A 17,336-nucleotide genomic window follows, 5' to 3' on the forward strand; every position below is an offset into this window, starting at 1 on the left:
AATATTCATTGCAGAGTTAGGCTTATAGAATTAAATATTAGCCAAAGAGAATTCTGCCTTAAGTTTAATAATAAAGGGATAGTCTTTAAAGAAAAAAAAAAAGATTTATCCTGTGACACTCAAGCTTGAGAAAATTAATTTTATTTGTCAGTTCTTCCTTCATCTGCAAAATGGGCAAAATGTCTGCGCCTCTGACCTTACAGGAAAAAGTTTAGGTGAAATGATTTCTGTGAAAGACGTCTGTTCCTGCTGCAGGAGCTTTAGACCAAATGGCCGAGAATCAGTGGCTCCTGGTTATGATGGTGGCACAGAGGGTAAGTCATACATAAAATCCATAAATGTCTTGTGATTTTTCAGATAAAATTATATCGAGACTCATTTTTATTTTGTAAGAATATTCCATTTTGGGGGGTTCTCCACATAAGCACAAACAGCAAGGTGACATATACAAAGACAATGAAGTCTGGAAGATGATAATTACAAATGGTGTAAATAATTGGCAAATGGTAACAAGAATTGCCTCTTAACATGTAATTTTATAAGTAAATTATTAAGTCCTTTGTCATTCATTAAAGCAGATGAATGAGATAAGATTGCATTGTTTAAATACATACCTTTTACAAAGGAAGAGTGTTCTATATAAGAACAGCCAATTTACTCTTGCCTGCTACCCAGGTGATCCACATCTTTTATCCTTATGAACGCATGAAATCAGCAAACCTCTTATTGTGTTAACTCTCAACCATTTTGACCCTTACAGAATTTTGTTTCCCTTAGTTCTAATATCTGTGTAACTCTTACTTATTTCCAGGCATTGATTTGGCATAATGAAGCTTCCTAGGCATCATTATTTACATGTAATATTTTAACTGTGTCCATATAATATAGCAAAAATAGTCAGGCATTGTGTGACTTCGCTGTACCCTTCTCTTTGCTGGTGAACATTTTAAGTAACATTTTCTACAGTGGTTCTGCAGCAGGAAACTTAATAGAGATGCTGTTTCCATAACAACAAATAGGATTTGAGAAAAAACACAATGCTCAGTGGTTACTGTTCCTCACAGCAGGTGAAAGCAGTTATTCAAAATTACAAGCAGCATGACATTGAAAAAAAATAAATTAAAGCAAGGAGTGCTAAGAGTTCTGTTCCATATTTAGTAAATGTTTAACTCATAAATGCTTGAGGGGGCAGCTGTAGGATCCCACTTTAAGTAGCATTTCCCTTCAAATCATGACCTAACAATGGAGACTAGACATGGACATTCATTTCATAGACATTAAGCGTCTTTTGAGACAGGAAAGCACTGACGGTGGCGTGTTACACTATTCGGTAAATTACCTGGACGATTATATCAGATAATTATTTATGTAAAATTTCTGCTTCTCACTGATTAAAGTAACCATGTCCAAGTTGTATTTTATTTAATGTTCTTCATATGAATTATTTAATAACAGATATATTTCAAAGAATTAAAAGTTTTTCCCAGTGAGTTTCGAAGTATCACAGCTGAAGGCAAGAACTGTAAGCTAACAAAAATACCAGAGTTTTCGCATACTACAGTAGGAGTCTCTATTAACTCATTGCTCCATTCTTGGCTCAGTGGGCTTCTTTGTTTAAAGACGTACATCCTTTTAGCAAAGTAGATTCATTTGCCCAAGTAGAAAAATAAGATTCTATTTTTGAAATATACTAGTGTTAACATAAAAGTTTTGTTATAATGCATCACATAATCAAAATATTTCGTCCCTCATCTCCTCCCTGCCCCTCCCCCAGTCCACTGATAGGGGAGGTCCTCCTCCCTTTCCATATAACCCTAGCCTATCAGGTCTCAGCAGGACTGGCTGGCTGCATTGTCTTCCTCTCTGCCTTGGTAAGGCTGCTCTCCCAAGAGGGGGTGGTGATCAAAGGATGGAGGGGACGAGGGAAAGAGGGAGGGGGCTACAGCTGGGATATAAAATGAATAAATTGTAATTAACTAAACAATAATCAAAATACTTTGCAATAACAAATTCATAATGAAAAATGTCATAAGATTTGTAAGGAAGAGATTTAATTATATGTAGAAAACAGTAGATGTCATATCCCTGAATAATCCCCTTTGTCATTCATTAGAAGTGGGAATTCTGATCTCTGACTAATTTCAAGGAACTAGTTTAAAATTCAGTATGTGCTTTACTATTAATAGTAATCTCTCATAGTTTTCCTTCTAAGTCTGTCCAATAAAGAACCAACCTTTTCTTCCATATATTATCCATTTATTAATAAATATCTGAAATTTCAAAAAAAAATCTTTAGAAAAAAATAAGTCATGAAAATGTAAGAAGAAGATCTGGGAGATAGCTTTCTAATTTCACCTAGCTTAAGTACAGGAGCTTAAGGTATTAAGGTTTGTTTTTGTTTGTTTGTTTGGTTGGTTGGTTGGTTGTTTTTTTATTTTGCTGTTTTTAAAAATATCAATCAGTCTTTCCCATCTATAAAATATTCATGAATTATTTAATAATATTTCCATAATATTAATTTCCATGATTTGATTCTGGATCACAGGTGTTTGATTTTTATGTTCTAGCAATAGGTACAGTTTTTTAGTAATTACACAACAAAGACTCTCCAGCAATTTTCTGTATGTTGTCTTACATAGATTTCTCAAACTATCCTATTATTAAAAATGAAGAAAGAACGTTGAACATTTCTTTAAGTCTTTCTCTGCCATTCTATATCCCTCTACAGAAAATTCTCTGTTTAGCTCTGTATTCCATTTTTTAATTGGATTACTTGATTTGTTGCTTTTTAACTTCTTGAGTTCTTTATATATATTGGATATTAGCCCTCTGTTAGATATAGGGTTGGTGAAGATTCTTTCTCAGTCTGTAGGCTGTCATTTTGTTCTGACAACAGTGTCCCACACATGGTATATACTCACTTATAAGTGAGACATACACAGTATGTACTCATTTATAAGTGGATATTAGACATATGGGATAAACATACTAAAATCTGTACACCTGAAGAAACTGAGCAAAAAGGGGGACCCTGAGTAAGATGATCAATCCTCACTCAGAAAGACAAACAAGATGTACAATGGAAGAAGGAAAAAAACAGGAAACAGGACAGAAGCCTACCACAGAGGGCCTTTGAAAGACTCTACCCAGTAATGTATCAAAGCAGATGCTGAGACTCATAACCAAATTTTGGGCAGAGTGCAGGGAATCTTATGAAAGAAGGGAGAGATAGTTAAACCTGGAGAGGACAGGAGCTCTACAAGGAGAACAAAAGAACCAAAATGTATGGGAACAGAGGTTTTTTCTGAGAGAGATTCTCCATCCAAAGACCATTCATGGATATAGCCTAGAACCCCTGCTCAAATGTAGCCCATAGCAGCTCAGTGTCCAATTGGGTTCCCTAGTAAGGGGAACAGGGACTGTCTCTGACATGAACTCAGTGGTTGGCTTTTTTACCACCTCCCCCTAAGAGGAGCATAGCTTTGCCAGGCCACAGAGGAGGTCAATGCAATCAGTCTTGATGAGACCTGATTAGTTAGGGCAGATAGAAGGGCAGGAGGACCTCCCTATCTGCGGACATGGAGAGGGACATGAGAGGAGATGAGGGAGGGAGGGTAGGTTGGGAGGGAATGAGGAAGAGGCTACAGCTGGAATACAGAGTGAATAAACTGTAATTAATATAAAAACTTTAGGAAAAAAAGAAAAAAATGAAGAAAGAAGTACACCAGTGTTTAAACAATCCATCACAGCCAATTCACGTAGAGAGTGATATTTAATTCCAGATATTTATGAATGTTATGCCTTAACACTGCACCTACTCTGAGTAGCTTCTGACAGCATCTATTATGCAACCACAAAGCACACTCTGTTTCAAATCATCTAATCCTGTAAGAGTCACACCTGGATTGAAACTCTGAACAGATAACTGAGCTAAGCCAAATTCAGACCCCTAAAAGATGGAAGCTGTGAGTTGAAAATTGGCTACTTTAATATTTGTGGCAATTTGTTTTGTAACTGTAGAAAATATACCTAACAAGGTAGCAGAAAATCTACTAATATTAATTTAGTCAGAGAGAAGTTTATGTCAATATAGGTAGCTGCTTATTGAAATGGAATGGGCCAAAGCATTCCAACTGAGTATGCTTTTGCATATTTGACAGTTGATAAATACAGTTACAAAATCATATTTAATTTATTAATAGTGACTGAAAAAAACTTTGGAAAAATAAGGTCAGAAAAAAGTAAGAAGGGGAATTGGGGAGAGGGCCTTTCATTCAGTGTGCTGACTGTTCTTTTAGAGGACTAGAGCTTGAATCCCAGGACCCATATTAGGCATCTCACAATGAGGGTAAGTCTAGCCCCAAAGGATCCAAATCCCCCTTCTGACAAGCACAGCCTTGTCCTCATTAATAAAAATTAAAATACATATTTAGAAAATGTCAAAGTTTATTGCCTAAATTACAATATAAAACTACTACTCATATTTCATAGGAATATATTAAAATTTAATTTTATTTATTTTCTAATTTTCTTTTATCATTTAATACAAATATATATCATCTAAACACAAATCAGTGTCTTCTAAAGCTATCACTAAGTACATGGTGCATGCTTAAAATCATGTTGAACTTGAAGACAGTCAAAGCGTGTTTGAAGAAAGAGGTAGGAAGCAGCTACAGTGAAACAGCGTTTAGCTTTATTACAAACCACACAGTATAATGAGTAACATTGTTATCCAAAATCGAAACCCACTTTTAGAATCTCTTCATCTTACATTCAGTAAGACTGAATGTAACATTTTATCAGGATCTAACTCTCTAAATTCCTTTGGAGTCAACAATTCTTTGAGAAACAGGAAAATTACTTTCAAGTCCTTAATAACCTTATACAGCCTGTGAACATATGACACGAAAAGTTTTTCTGTAACATTTGTTAAAGTAGAATTTTTAATCATCAGTGTTGGCGATGTAACTGAGAAGGCTTTTCTCTAGACTCAGGTATTAGAGCCTGTAGCTCCCAGTCTGTATCAACGTTTGTAGCCTGGCTGGAGGAAGTGCATCATTGGAAGACTAGGATGGAAATTTCATAACATTGCCTCATTTCCCATTCCCTCATCTTTGTGTTTGCAGTGGAAGATACAATCTTTTAGATTTATGTTTCAGCAACCTGACACCATGCCTTCTCCAGCTTTATGTACTTTCACTCAGGAACTATAGGCCAAAATAAACTCTTTTAGAAGTCCGTTTGGTTACGTGTCTCAGCATCTGCTTTGATACACTGCTGGGTAGAGACTTTCAAAGGCCCTCTGTGGTAGGCTCCTGTTCTGTTTCCTGTTTTCTCCTTCTTCCCATATCCATCCTGTTTGTCTTTCTGAGTGAGGATTGAGTACAGGGCATCTTATGAAAGAAGGGGGAGATAGTAAGACCTGGAGAGGACAGGAGCGCCACAAGTAGAGCAACAGAACCAAAGTATCTTGGGACAGGGGTCTTTTCTGAGACTGATATTCCAACCAATGCCTATTTATGGTTATAATCTAGACCCCCTGCTCAGATGTAGCCTATGGCAGCTCAGTCTCCAAGTGGGTGCCCTAGTAAGCAGAACAGGGCCTGTCTCTGACATGAACTCAGTGGCTGGCTCTTTGACTACCTTTCCCTGAGAAGGGAGCAGTCTTGCCAGGCCACAGAGGAAGACAATGCAACCTGATAAACTAGGGTCAGGGGTAAGGGGAGGAGGACCTCCTCTATCTGTGGACTTGGAGAGGAGCAGGGACGAGCTGAGGTGGAAGCGTGGGATTGGGAAGGAAGGAGGAGGGGCTGCAGCTGGGATGCAAAAGAGTAAGCTGTAATTAATATAAAAAGTTAAAAAAGAAGTTCATTTGGTAACAGTATTCATTAAAATCATAGAAAAGTAAATAACATAAACAAGAAAGTTAGAAAATAAGGCTTCAGTGAGAAAATACAACTTACAGGACTAATGTAATCACTGTTCATTTGAATACATATGCTCACTCTCATTTTGTTAAAGTTTGTGTATTGTCTATTTTTTCGCTATTTTCTAAGAATAGGCAAGTTTATTGAATTGTTATTTGTATTTCATGACAATTTTTGTTCTGAAATATTGTCAGATATTCAGACATTAGCATAGCTTAAATAAATTCCCGGAATGAAAATAAAAGTGGATATTATTAAATTAAATGCAATAATATGATAAAATATATTTGACTTTAACCAGTTCTCTACTGTCTTTCACTGTAACAACCCATACACTTTTTTCTAAATGCAAAAGACCATGGAGCTTCCAAAGGCTTTCATCAGTGATACATCCTCAGTTACTTTGTGGCAAAGTGAACTACTTTGAATTCAAGAAAGACAACAGTGTCCACATCTTTAAAAACAAGCTTTGAAAAGGGGTTTCATAATTGCATCAGAGAAGATAATTAGGCATTTAGAGCTATTAAAAGTTGACAAAGCATCAAGAGTGAATAAATTCTAGTTCAGTTTTCCAAAAAGAGAAACCAGGGGAAATAGAAGAACTTCAGAAATTTTGTTCAACAATGTTCCCCAAAAGGAAGCTGTGCCTAAAGTAGAAGAAGCAGAAGGTGTTACTTCTCTGCTGCCATCCTCAGGATTTAAGAAGGGATTAAGTTTTCTAGAGAGGTAAAACTCTCATATCATTTGCACAAACTTATTGAACACATTAATAAGATGAAATTAGCTTTGCAAGATATGTAATTGGATAAAAACAGGAGTTGAAAATAAAACAATGGAACTAATAATTTAATTTCTAAAAAGCAGCTGATGCCTTGGCTTAAATCAAACATAAATCTGAAGCAGAGAAGAAAACAGGTTATAAAGAAGATTGTATTTTAAATATGCCTCAAACACAACAAATTAAATTGAATTGTGTAAGTGAATAATGCAAACTAGAAGCAGGGCAATAGTTACAACCCTTAGCTCCCTGATCTGCTTGTTAAATTCAGGACGGTCATATATGGCTGTAGATTATTGCAGCTTCTCCAATTGACAAATGTAATTGCCAAGAGTGATGAAAGAGAACATTGCACTGCTGCTTTGGATTCCGTTGGAAAGTGCTTAGGAACCAACAGATGGTACTTACATTCTGAGGTTGAGAAGGGCAAAAAGGTAATGAGATTAGGGACCAAAAACAATTACAGTGTCTTAAGTCTCCAGTGCAGCATAATTATGGTTGTAGAGTAGGTAGAACAATTGAGTTTAATGTATTCATAATGTTGTCAGAAGTTCCAGAAACAAAACCTGGAGGTGTAGCATCTGAAAGAATGAGTCAAATGGCTGCAGAACACTCTCCACACTCAGTCACTAGAAAATTAAGACAATAAATATCTATTCATGCAAAATGAATAAATGGGATGCCATTGATTATTTTGTTGACACAATCCTAGCAAACAGAAACATGTATCAAAAAACAAGAAGTGACATCAGTACTCATCAAATTGCTTACGAATGTAGGAGATAATCCAACTGGAATAGCAGAACTAGCTTTGATTATGAAAAGAAAATAAATACTCCTCTGATACAGTTACTGGGCACTGCTGAAGGACTACGGATGAGAAATCAATTTTTAATCGGTAGGAATTTGAACTAAAGAACTAATAAAGGGAATAATGATGTTTGAATCAATATTTGAAACAATGCTGAAGATGAATATATTTTTTAAAAAGAAACTAAAATGCAGCTTTCCCAATTGCTCATTGTAGAATTGCTAACAGTGGAGGGCGGGGCAAGATGGCGGCGCCTGGAGGACTCTCATTCTGAGGAGCAGCACAGCAGGATTGGCACAGTGACCAGCAATCAGAACTCGCGGCCATAAAACACAAGGGATTGTGTTTCACAGGTGAGAGGATACCCCACCGTGGGGGATTCAATCAGCTTTAACGCACCCGGCTAAACCGTGGAAGAGATCCTGGTCCCGCCAGGCGCTTGGTCGCCAGCACAGAGCTACACGCCAGCGTGATCTGGTTACGGACCCAGACTGAACTGTGGGCCCACAACAGCATAGACTGGATTTCCCAGTCGAGAGATAACCCCATGGAGCAGGAAACAATTGGGACCGACCTCAGGTTACCCAGACATCCCCTGGAAAAGACTCCGGTTCCTCGGGCGCCCCAAGAGCCAGCCTGGACCCAGAGCCGGGACCCAGGTGCCTGCACAGAGCCCTGCCTGCGCCTGATTCGCTGCCTCAGATTGAACTGTGGGCACCAGGGCACCAGGCACCAGAGACTGCATTTCACTGGCAGGTGCAAACCCACAGGGAGGGAAACGGCTGGTCTAATCTCAAAGCACTCAGCCGACACCCCTACCCCGAAACGGTCTAGGGAAAATTACCCAGTTTAGGCAGCAGCCAAGGCTTCGAATGGCCAGAAAGGTGGAACCACAAGCAGGCATCTGTGCCTGTGGGTTCTACTCGCCACCCCAGACAGAACAGCAGTCCCCAAAGCAAAGACTGCATGTCTCTGGCAGGAGGAAACCCCCAACGGAGGGGATCATCAGCTCTAATGCTTAGGACACCCAGCACCAAAACACTTCCTGGATTCACGCAGACTCTAGGCTCTAATGCAGGCAGGAGCGCTGTGCTCTGCCACTATTATTGAGTTCCCCTAGGGCACTGGGACACACAGCTGCATCCTCAGACCTACAAAAGCCAGAGAGCCATTACAGCAGCCCTCAGATACTGTGCCAAGGATCAACCAGTTATCCCTAGCTAGACTGTCAAAACTGTGGGAATCCCTGGTCCTTCAAGAGGGCTGCACCCACAGCATCTGGACCAGAGCAGGGTCTGCAGCCGCCATCCCAGACAGGGACACATAGCTTCTGGTCCAGAGTGAGGCACCCAGCCTCCAGACCAGAGCAGCGCCCCCAGGCGCAAACTCAACCTAGGTGCACATTCTCCAGGTCCAGAGCAGAGCAATCAGCCTCAGGCCCAGAGACTTGCTCTGTGCACCTCTCACTTTCCTGGACAGAACTGTGTGCCCCAGGATAACAGACTGAGTTTCCCTGTTGGGAGAAAACCCCACAGCTAGGGAATCAGCAGGTTCTTCAAGAGGACTGTACCTGGAAATTTAGTGAGCAGCAGCACACTAAATTTATAACAAGAAACCCAGCAGTGGGGCAGCTGTCTTGAGAACTTCTATGGGTAAGAGGAGATCCCCCCCCTGTCTAACAAAGACCACAGCTACTACTCAGGGCTTTAAACCTGAGGTGAGCAGTGGCAACTCCTGAGAAACACTGGCCATACAGTGATCATAACCAAAAAGCAGAGAAGGACTCCTTCAGGAAAAATCATCTTCCAGCTAAGGGGATTCTCCCTACCTCAGGACTCCAGGAAGCACAGAAACTAACAGCCAACACCTAAATCAGCCCAATGGGTAGAGGTCAGCGTAAAAGCTCAACCAACAAAAGACAGAGCAATATGGCATCTCCAGAACACAGCCGTCCAGGGGCGAACAGCCCTGGACAATGCAGCATAATAGAAAATCAAGAAGATGACCTTACATCTATGTTGATGAAGAGGATAATAGAGGTAACAAATAAAATACGTAAAGAATTAGAGGAAGATAAAACCAAACAGATCATGGCTATCCGTAAAGAAATGGAGGAAGATAAAGACAAGCAGATTAGGGCCATCCGTGAAGAAATACGGGAAGATGCAGCCAAAAGCTTGTGGCCTTCAGTGAAGAAATAATTAAATCACTGAAAGAAATAAGAGACAGATTTGAAGGAACTAAAAGAAAAAGAGGAAAATACAAGCAGACAGGTGAAGGAAGTAAACAAAACAACTCAAGACCTGAAGATAGAACTAGAAAAAATAAAGAAAACACAAATGGAGGAAATAATGGAGAGGAAGAATTTAGGGAAGAAAACAGGAACTACAGAGGTAAGCATAACCAACAGACCACAAGAAATGGAAGAAATAATCTCAGGTGTAGAAGATACAATGGAAGAAATCGATGTATCTGTCAAAGAAAATGTTAAATCCAAAAAATTCCTGAAACACACTGTCCAATAAATCCAAGACAATATGAAAAGACAAAACCTAAGAATAATAGGAACACAGGAAAAAGAAAACTCCCTTCTCCAAGGCCCAGAAAATATTTTCAAGAAAATCATTGAAGAAAATTTCCCCAAGTTAAAGGAAAAGCCAATAAGGATACATGAGGCCTACAGAACACCCAACAAATTTGACCAGAAAAGAAAATCCTCCCGCCATATAATAATCAAAACAGTAAGTATATAGAACAAAGAAAAAATACTAAAAGCTGCAAGAGAAAAAGGCCAAGTAACATATAATGGCAAACCCATTAGAATCACACCTGACTTTTCAACAGAAACTATGAAAGCCAGAAGGGCCTGGACAGATATCATGCAGACCCTAAGAGAACACAGATGTCAGCCCAGGCTACTATACCCTGCAAAACTCTCAGTCCTCATAGACAGAGAAAACAAGATATTCAATGACAAAAACAAATTTCAACAATACCTACACACAAACCCAGCATTACAGAAGACACTGGAAGGGAAAATACAACCCAAGAAAATTAGCTTCTGTCAAGAAAACACAGGAAATAATTAACCTTACTACAGTGAAACAAAAAGAAACCAAGCACACAACCTTATGAACACAGCCAACATCAAAATCAAAGGATCTAACAGCCACTGGTCATTAATCTCTCTCAACATCAATGGACTCAATTCTCCAGTAAAAAGACACAGATTAACAGAATGGATATGTAAACAAAACCCAGCAATCTGTTGCATACAAGAAACACACCTAAGGCACAAAGATAGACATTACCTGAGGGTAAAATGTTGGAAGACGACTTTCCAAGCAAATGGACCCAAGAAACAAGCAGGAGTAGCCATTCTAATACCTGATAAAATAGACTTTCAACCAAAATTAATCAAAAGAGATGAGGAAGGACACTTCATACTCATCAAGGGAAAATTCCACCAGGAAGACATCACAATCCTGGACATCTATGCCCCAAATACAAGAGCACCCACATTTGTAAAAGAAACATTGATAAAATTTAAACCACATATAGATCCCCACACATTAAGAGTGGGAGACTTCAACACCCCACTCTCAACAAAGGACAGGTCAGCAGAACAGAAATTAAATAAAGAAACAATATCTCTGACAGAGGTCATGAATCAAATGGACCTCACTGACATTTACAGAACTTTACACCCAAACATAAATGAATTTTCCTTCTTCTCATCACCTCATGGAACCTTCTCCAAAATAGACCATATAGTTGGTCACAAAGCAAGCCTCAACAGATACAAGAAGACTGAAATAATCCCTTCTATCTTGTCTGATCAACATGGAATAAAGCTGGACTTCAACAACAACAGAAATAGCAAAAAGCCTACACACACATGGAAACTAAACAACGTGTTACTAAATGACAGCTGGGTCAGGGAAGAAATAAAGAAAGATTAAAGCCTTTCTAGAACTCAATGAAAATGAAGACACAACATACCCAAACTTGTGGGACACAATGAAAGCAGTGCTAAGAGGAAAGTTCATAGCACTAAGTGCCTTCAAGAAGAAATTCGAGACAGCTCATTCAAGCAACTTAATGACCCACTTAAAAACCCTAGAAAAAGATACAGATGGGAAAGGAAGAAGTCAAATTATCACTATTTGCAGATGATATGATAGTATATATGAGTGACCCCAAAATCTCTACCAGGGAACTCCTACAGCTGATAAACACCTCCAGCAAAGTGGCCGGATACAAAATTAACTCAAAAAAAAAAATCAGTAGCACTCCTGTATACAAAAGACAAAAGGGCTGAGAAAGAAATTAGAGAAACAACACCATTCACAATAGCCACAAATGACATAACGTACCTTGGTGTAACCCTAACCAAGCAAGTCAAAGACTTGTATGAAAAAAATTTCAAGTCTCTGAAGAAAGAATTAGAGGAAGATATGAGAAGATGGAAAGATCTCCCATGCTCATGGCTTGGCAAGATTAACATAGTAAAAATGACCATCTTACCAAAAGCAATCTACAGATTTATTGCAATTCCCATCAAATTGCCAACACAATTCTTTACAGAACTGGAAAGAAAAATTCTCAACTTCGTATGGAATAACAAGAAACCGAGAATTGCTAAAACAGTCCTCTACAATAAAAGATCTTCTGGAGGTATCTCCATCCCTGATCTCAAGCTGTACTATAGAGCAACAGTTATAAAAACTGCATGGTACTGGCATAGAAACAGAATGGTGGATCAATGGAATCGAACAGAAGACCCAGAAATGAACCCACACACCTACGGACACCTGATTTTTGACAAAGATGCCAAAACCATACAATGGAAAAAAGATAGCATCTTCAACAAATAGCGCTGGTCCAACTGGATGTCTACATGTAGAAAAATGAAAATAGATCCATACCTATCACCCTGCACAAAATTGAAGTCCAAGTGGATCAAAGACCTCAACATAAAACCAGACACATGAAATCGGCTAGAAAAAAAAAGTGGGGAATACCCTAGAACTCATTGGTACAGGAGAAAACTTCCTGAGCAGAACACCAACAGCACAGGCTCTAAGAGCAACAATCAATAAATGGGACCTCATGAAATTGAAAAGCTTCTGTAAAGCAAAGGTCACCGTCATCAAAACAAAGCGACTGCCTACAGATTGGGAAAGAATCATCACCAACCCTTTATCTGACAGAGGACTCATATCCAATATATATAAAGAACTAAACAAGCTGTAAAGCAACAAACCAAGTAATCCACTTAAAAAATGGGGAACAGAGGTAAAGAGAGAATTCTCTGTAGAGGAATATCGAATGGCAGAGAAACACTTAAAGAAATGCTCAACCTCATTAGCCATTAGGGAAATGCAAATCAAAACAACCCTGAGATTTCACCTTACACCCATCAGAATGGCCAAGATCAAAAACTCAAGTGACAACACATGCTGGAGAGGTTGTGGAGAAAGGGGAACCCTCCTCCACTGCTGGTGGGAATGTAAACTTGTACAACCACTCTGGAAATCAATCTGGTGCTTTCTCAGACAACTAGGAATAGCGCTTCCTCAAGATCCAGCCATACCACTCCTTGGCATATATCCAAAAGAGGCTCAAGTACACAAAAAGGACATTTGCTCAACCATGTTTGTAGCAGCTTTATTTGTAATAGCCAGAAGCTGGAAACAACCCAGATGCCCCTCAACTGAAGAATGGATGCAGAAACTGTGGTACATCTATACAATGGAGTATTACTTAGCAATGAAAACTAAGGAAATCATGAAATTTGCAGGTAAATGGTAGGACCTGGAAAGGATCATCCTGAGTGAGTTGTCCCAGAAGCAAAAAGACACGCATGGTATATACTCACTCATATAAACATACAATATAGAATAAACCCACTAAAATCTGTACATCTAAACAAACTAAGCAAAAGAGAGGACCCTAACTAAAATGTTATGTTCAATCCCCATCCTGAAAGGCAAAGAGGATGGACATCAGAAGAAAAAGAAAATAGGAAACAACCTCGGAACCTGCTACAGAGGGCCTCTGAAAGCCAGTAGAAAACAGGAAACGACCTTGAAACCTGCCACAGAGGGCCTCTGAAAGCCTCTGCAGTATAGACTGTCAAAGCAAATGCTGAGCCTGATGGCCAACTGATGGGCAGAGTGAATGGAATTTTATGTAAGTAGCTGGAAATAGTAAGAGCTGGAGGGGATGGGAACTCCACAAGGAGAGCAACAGAACAAGATAATTTGAACACAGGGAACTTCCCAGAGACTCATACTCCAACCAAGGACTATTCGTGGAGATAACCTAGAACTCCTGCACAGATGTAGCCCATGGCAGTTCAGTGTCCAAGTGGGTTACATAGTAATGGGAAGAGGGACTGCCTCTGACATAATCTGATTGGCCTGCTCTTTGATCACCTCCCCCTGAGGGGGGAGCAGCGTTATCAGGCCATGGTAGAGGACAATGCAGCCAATTTTGATGAGAACTGATAGACTAAGATCAGAAAGGAGAGGAGAACCTCCCCTATCAGTGGACTTGGGGAGTGGCATGCATGCAGAAAGTGGAGGGAGGGTGGGATCGGTAGGGGAGGAGGGAGGGGCTTATGGGGGGATACAAAATGAATAAAGTGTAATTAATAAAAAATTAAAAAAAAAGAATTGCTAACAGTGATTCTTTTTATGATCCAGTTATATTCTTGTCTATCTATATAAAGCCACAGCATCTTTTAATGCATATAAACATCCTTTTATTGATTTATTCATTTTACATCCTGATCTTAGTCCCTACTCTTCCTCTTTTCCCCTATCCCTGTCCTTCCCTAGTACTCAGAAATATGAGCCCTCTTCCCTTACCAATGGACTCCAAATAATCAAGTCTCTTCAGGACTGCCTGCATCTTCCTCCTCTGTGCCCTGGCCAGGCCATGTTTCCTGGGGAAAGTGATTGAAGAGAGGAAACAGAGTTCATGTCAGGGAAAGCTCCTGCTTCCCTTACTAGGTAACTTACACGGAAACCCAGCTGACTACTGCTTATATCCGAGCAGAGGGCCTGGGCCCTCTCCATGCATAGTACTTGGTTGGAGTATGAATCTCTGCAGCCCTCTGCCACCCCCCCCCCCCCCAGGTTTTGGCTCTGTTTGTATCATTGTGAAGCTCCTGTTCTTTCCTGGTCCTTCCATCTCCCCCACTTTTCCATAAGATTCCCTATGTGCTGCCCAAAGTTTGGCTGTGAGTTTCAACATCTGCTTCAATCCCTTGCTGGGTGGAGGGTTTCTATGGACATCTATAAAAGGCTTCCTTCCTGTTCAATCTTCTTATCCATTTCCTACATCTATTCTCAATTTGGAATGAAAATTAAGCATCTTCCCTAGGATCCTCCTTCTTACTTGTTCTGTGGGTTGTAGTGTGGTTATCCTGTATTGTATGGCTAATAAGTAAGTATATACCATATGTATCTTTCTGGGTCTGTGTTAGCTCACTCAGGATGATCTTTTCCAGATACATCCATTTCCCTGCAATTTCCACAATTTTCTTGTTTTTAGCAACAGAACAATATTCCGTTGTATAGATGAATCAGAGTTTCTTTATCCATTCAAAAGTTGAGGGACATCTAGGTTGTTTCCAGTTTCTGGCTATTATGAAAAAAAACAAAAAACAAAAACAAAAACAAACAAACCACTATGAACATAGTTGAACAAATGTCCTTGCTGTACGACTGACCATCATATGGGGTTATGCCCAGGAGTAGTATAGCTAGATCTTGAGGTAGAGCCCTTCCCAATTTTCTGAGAAAGCTCCAGACTGAAGCTTGTACAACACTGGTTGTACAAGTTTTCACTCCCACCAGCAATGGAGGAGAGTTTCCCTTTCTCCACAACCTCACCAGCATGTGTTATCCCTCGAGTACTTGATCTTAGCCTTTCTGATAGGTGTTAGATAAAGTCAGAGTCATTTTGATTTGCATTTCCCTGATAATTAAACATGTTGAGCATTTCCTTAAATGCTTCTTGGCCATTCAATATTCCTCTGTTGAGAATTCTCTGTTTAGCTTGTACCCCATTTTTAATTAGATTATTTGGTTTGTTGGTGTTTAGTTTATTGAGTTCTTCATATATTTTACATATTAGCCCTTTGTCAGATATAGGATTGGTGAAGATATTTTCCCAGTCTATAGCCTGCCATTTTGTTCTATTGTCCTTTGCATTACAGAACCTTTTAAGTTTCATGAGGTCCCATTTATTAATTGATGATCATAGGGCCTGAGCTGTTGGTATTCTGTTCAGGAATTTGTCCCTTGTGCCAATGAGTTCAAGGTTGTTCTCACTTTTTTCTTCTCATAGATTTAGTGTGGCTGGTTTTATATTGAGGTCTTGATCCACTTGGACTTTAGTTTTCTGAAGGTGATAAATATTGATCTATTTGCATTTTTCTGCATGTGGACATCCACTTAGAACAGCACCATTTGTTGAATGGTTATCTTTCTTCCATTGTATGGTTTTGGCGCCTTTCTCAAAAATCAAGTATTTGTAGATGTGTGGGTTTATTTATTTATTTTGACTCAATTCCATTGATCCCCCCCGTCTGTTTCTGTGCCACTTTCATGCTATTTTTATTACTGTTACTCTATAGAACATCTTAAGATCAGGGATGGAGATACTTCCGGAAGATCATTATTGTACAGGAGTGTTTTAGTGATTCTGGGTTGTTTGTTTTTCCATATAAAGTTGAGAATTGTTCTTTCAAGTTCTGTAAAGAACTATGTTGACCTTTTGATAAGGCTTACATTGAATCTGTAGATTGCTTTTGGTAAGATGACCATTTTTGCTATGTTGATCCTACCAATCTTTGGGCAAGGACATCTTTCCATCTTCTGATACTTTCTTCAATTTCGTTCTTCAGAAACTTGAAGTTTTTTTTTTTTTTTTTTCATACGAGTTTTCTACTTGTTTGGTTAGAAACATCAATGTACTTTATGATTTTTTGTTTTTGTTTTTTTTTTTGTGTGTGTGTGTCTTATGAAGTGTTCTTGTTTCCCTAATTTCTTTTTCTGCCTGTTTGTCGTTTGTGTAGAGAAGTGCTTCTGATTTTTTTTTTTTTTTTGAGTTAGTTTAGTATCCAGCCACTTTGCTGAAGGTGTTTATCAGCTGGAAGAGTTCTCTGGTAGAATTTTTGTGGTCACTTAGGTATACTATCATATCATCTGCGATAGTGATGCTTTGATTCTTCCTTTCCGATTTGTATCCCCATGAGCTCTTTAGTTGTCTTATTGCTCTAACTAGGACTTAAAGTACTATATTGAAGAGATACAGAAAGAGCAGGCATCTTAGTCTTGTCCCTGCTTTCAGTGGGATTGATTAAATTTCTCTGTGTGTATTTTGATGTTGGCTATAGGCTTGCTATATATTGCCAGCAAGTATATTTACTGTGTTTATGAATTTGCCTTGTATTCCTGATCTCTCCAACATGTTAAACATGAATGGTGGTTGGGTTCTGTCAAATGTTTTTTTCTGCATATAAGGAGATGATTATGGTCTTACTTCAAATGCCTATACATCACAAAATTTGAAAATCTAGAAGAAATACTTTTTTTTTGATAGATTTCAAAGTTGACTCAAGATCAGGTAAACAAATTAAATAGTCCTATATCCCCTAAGGAAATAGCAGCATTCATCAAAAGTCTCTTACTCCCCTCCCCAAAGAAAGGCCCAGGGCCAGATGGTTTCAGCACAGCATTCACCCAGCTACGTACACACACACACACACACACACACACACACACACACACACACACACACA

Source organism: Psammomys obesus, unplaced genomic scaffold (genome assembly GCF_907164565.1).
Source record: "Psammomys obesus unplaced genomic scaffold, mPsaObe1.curated_primary_1811, whole genome shotgun sequence".
In the NCBI taxonomy this organism is placed as follows: domain Eukaryota; kingdom Metazoa; phylum Chordata; class Mammalia; order Rodentia; family Muridae; genus Psammomys; species Psammomys obesus.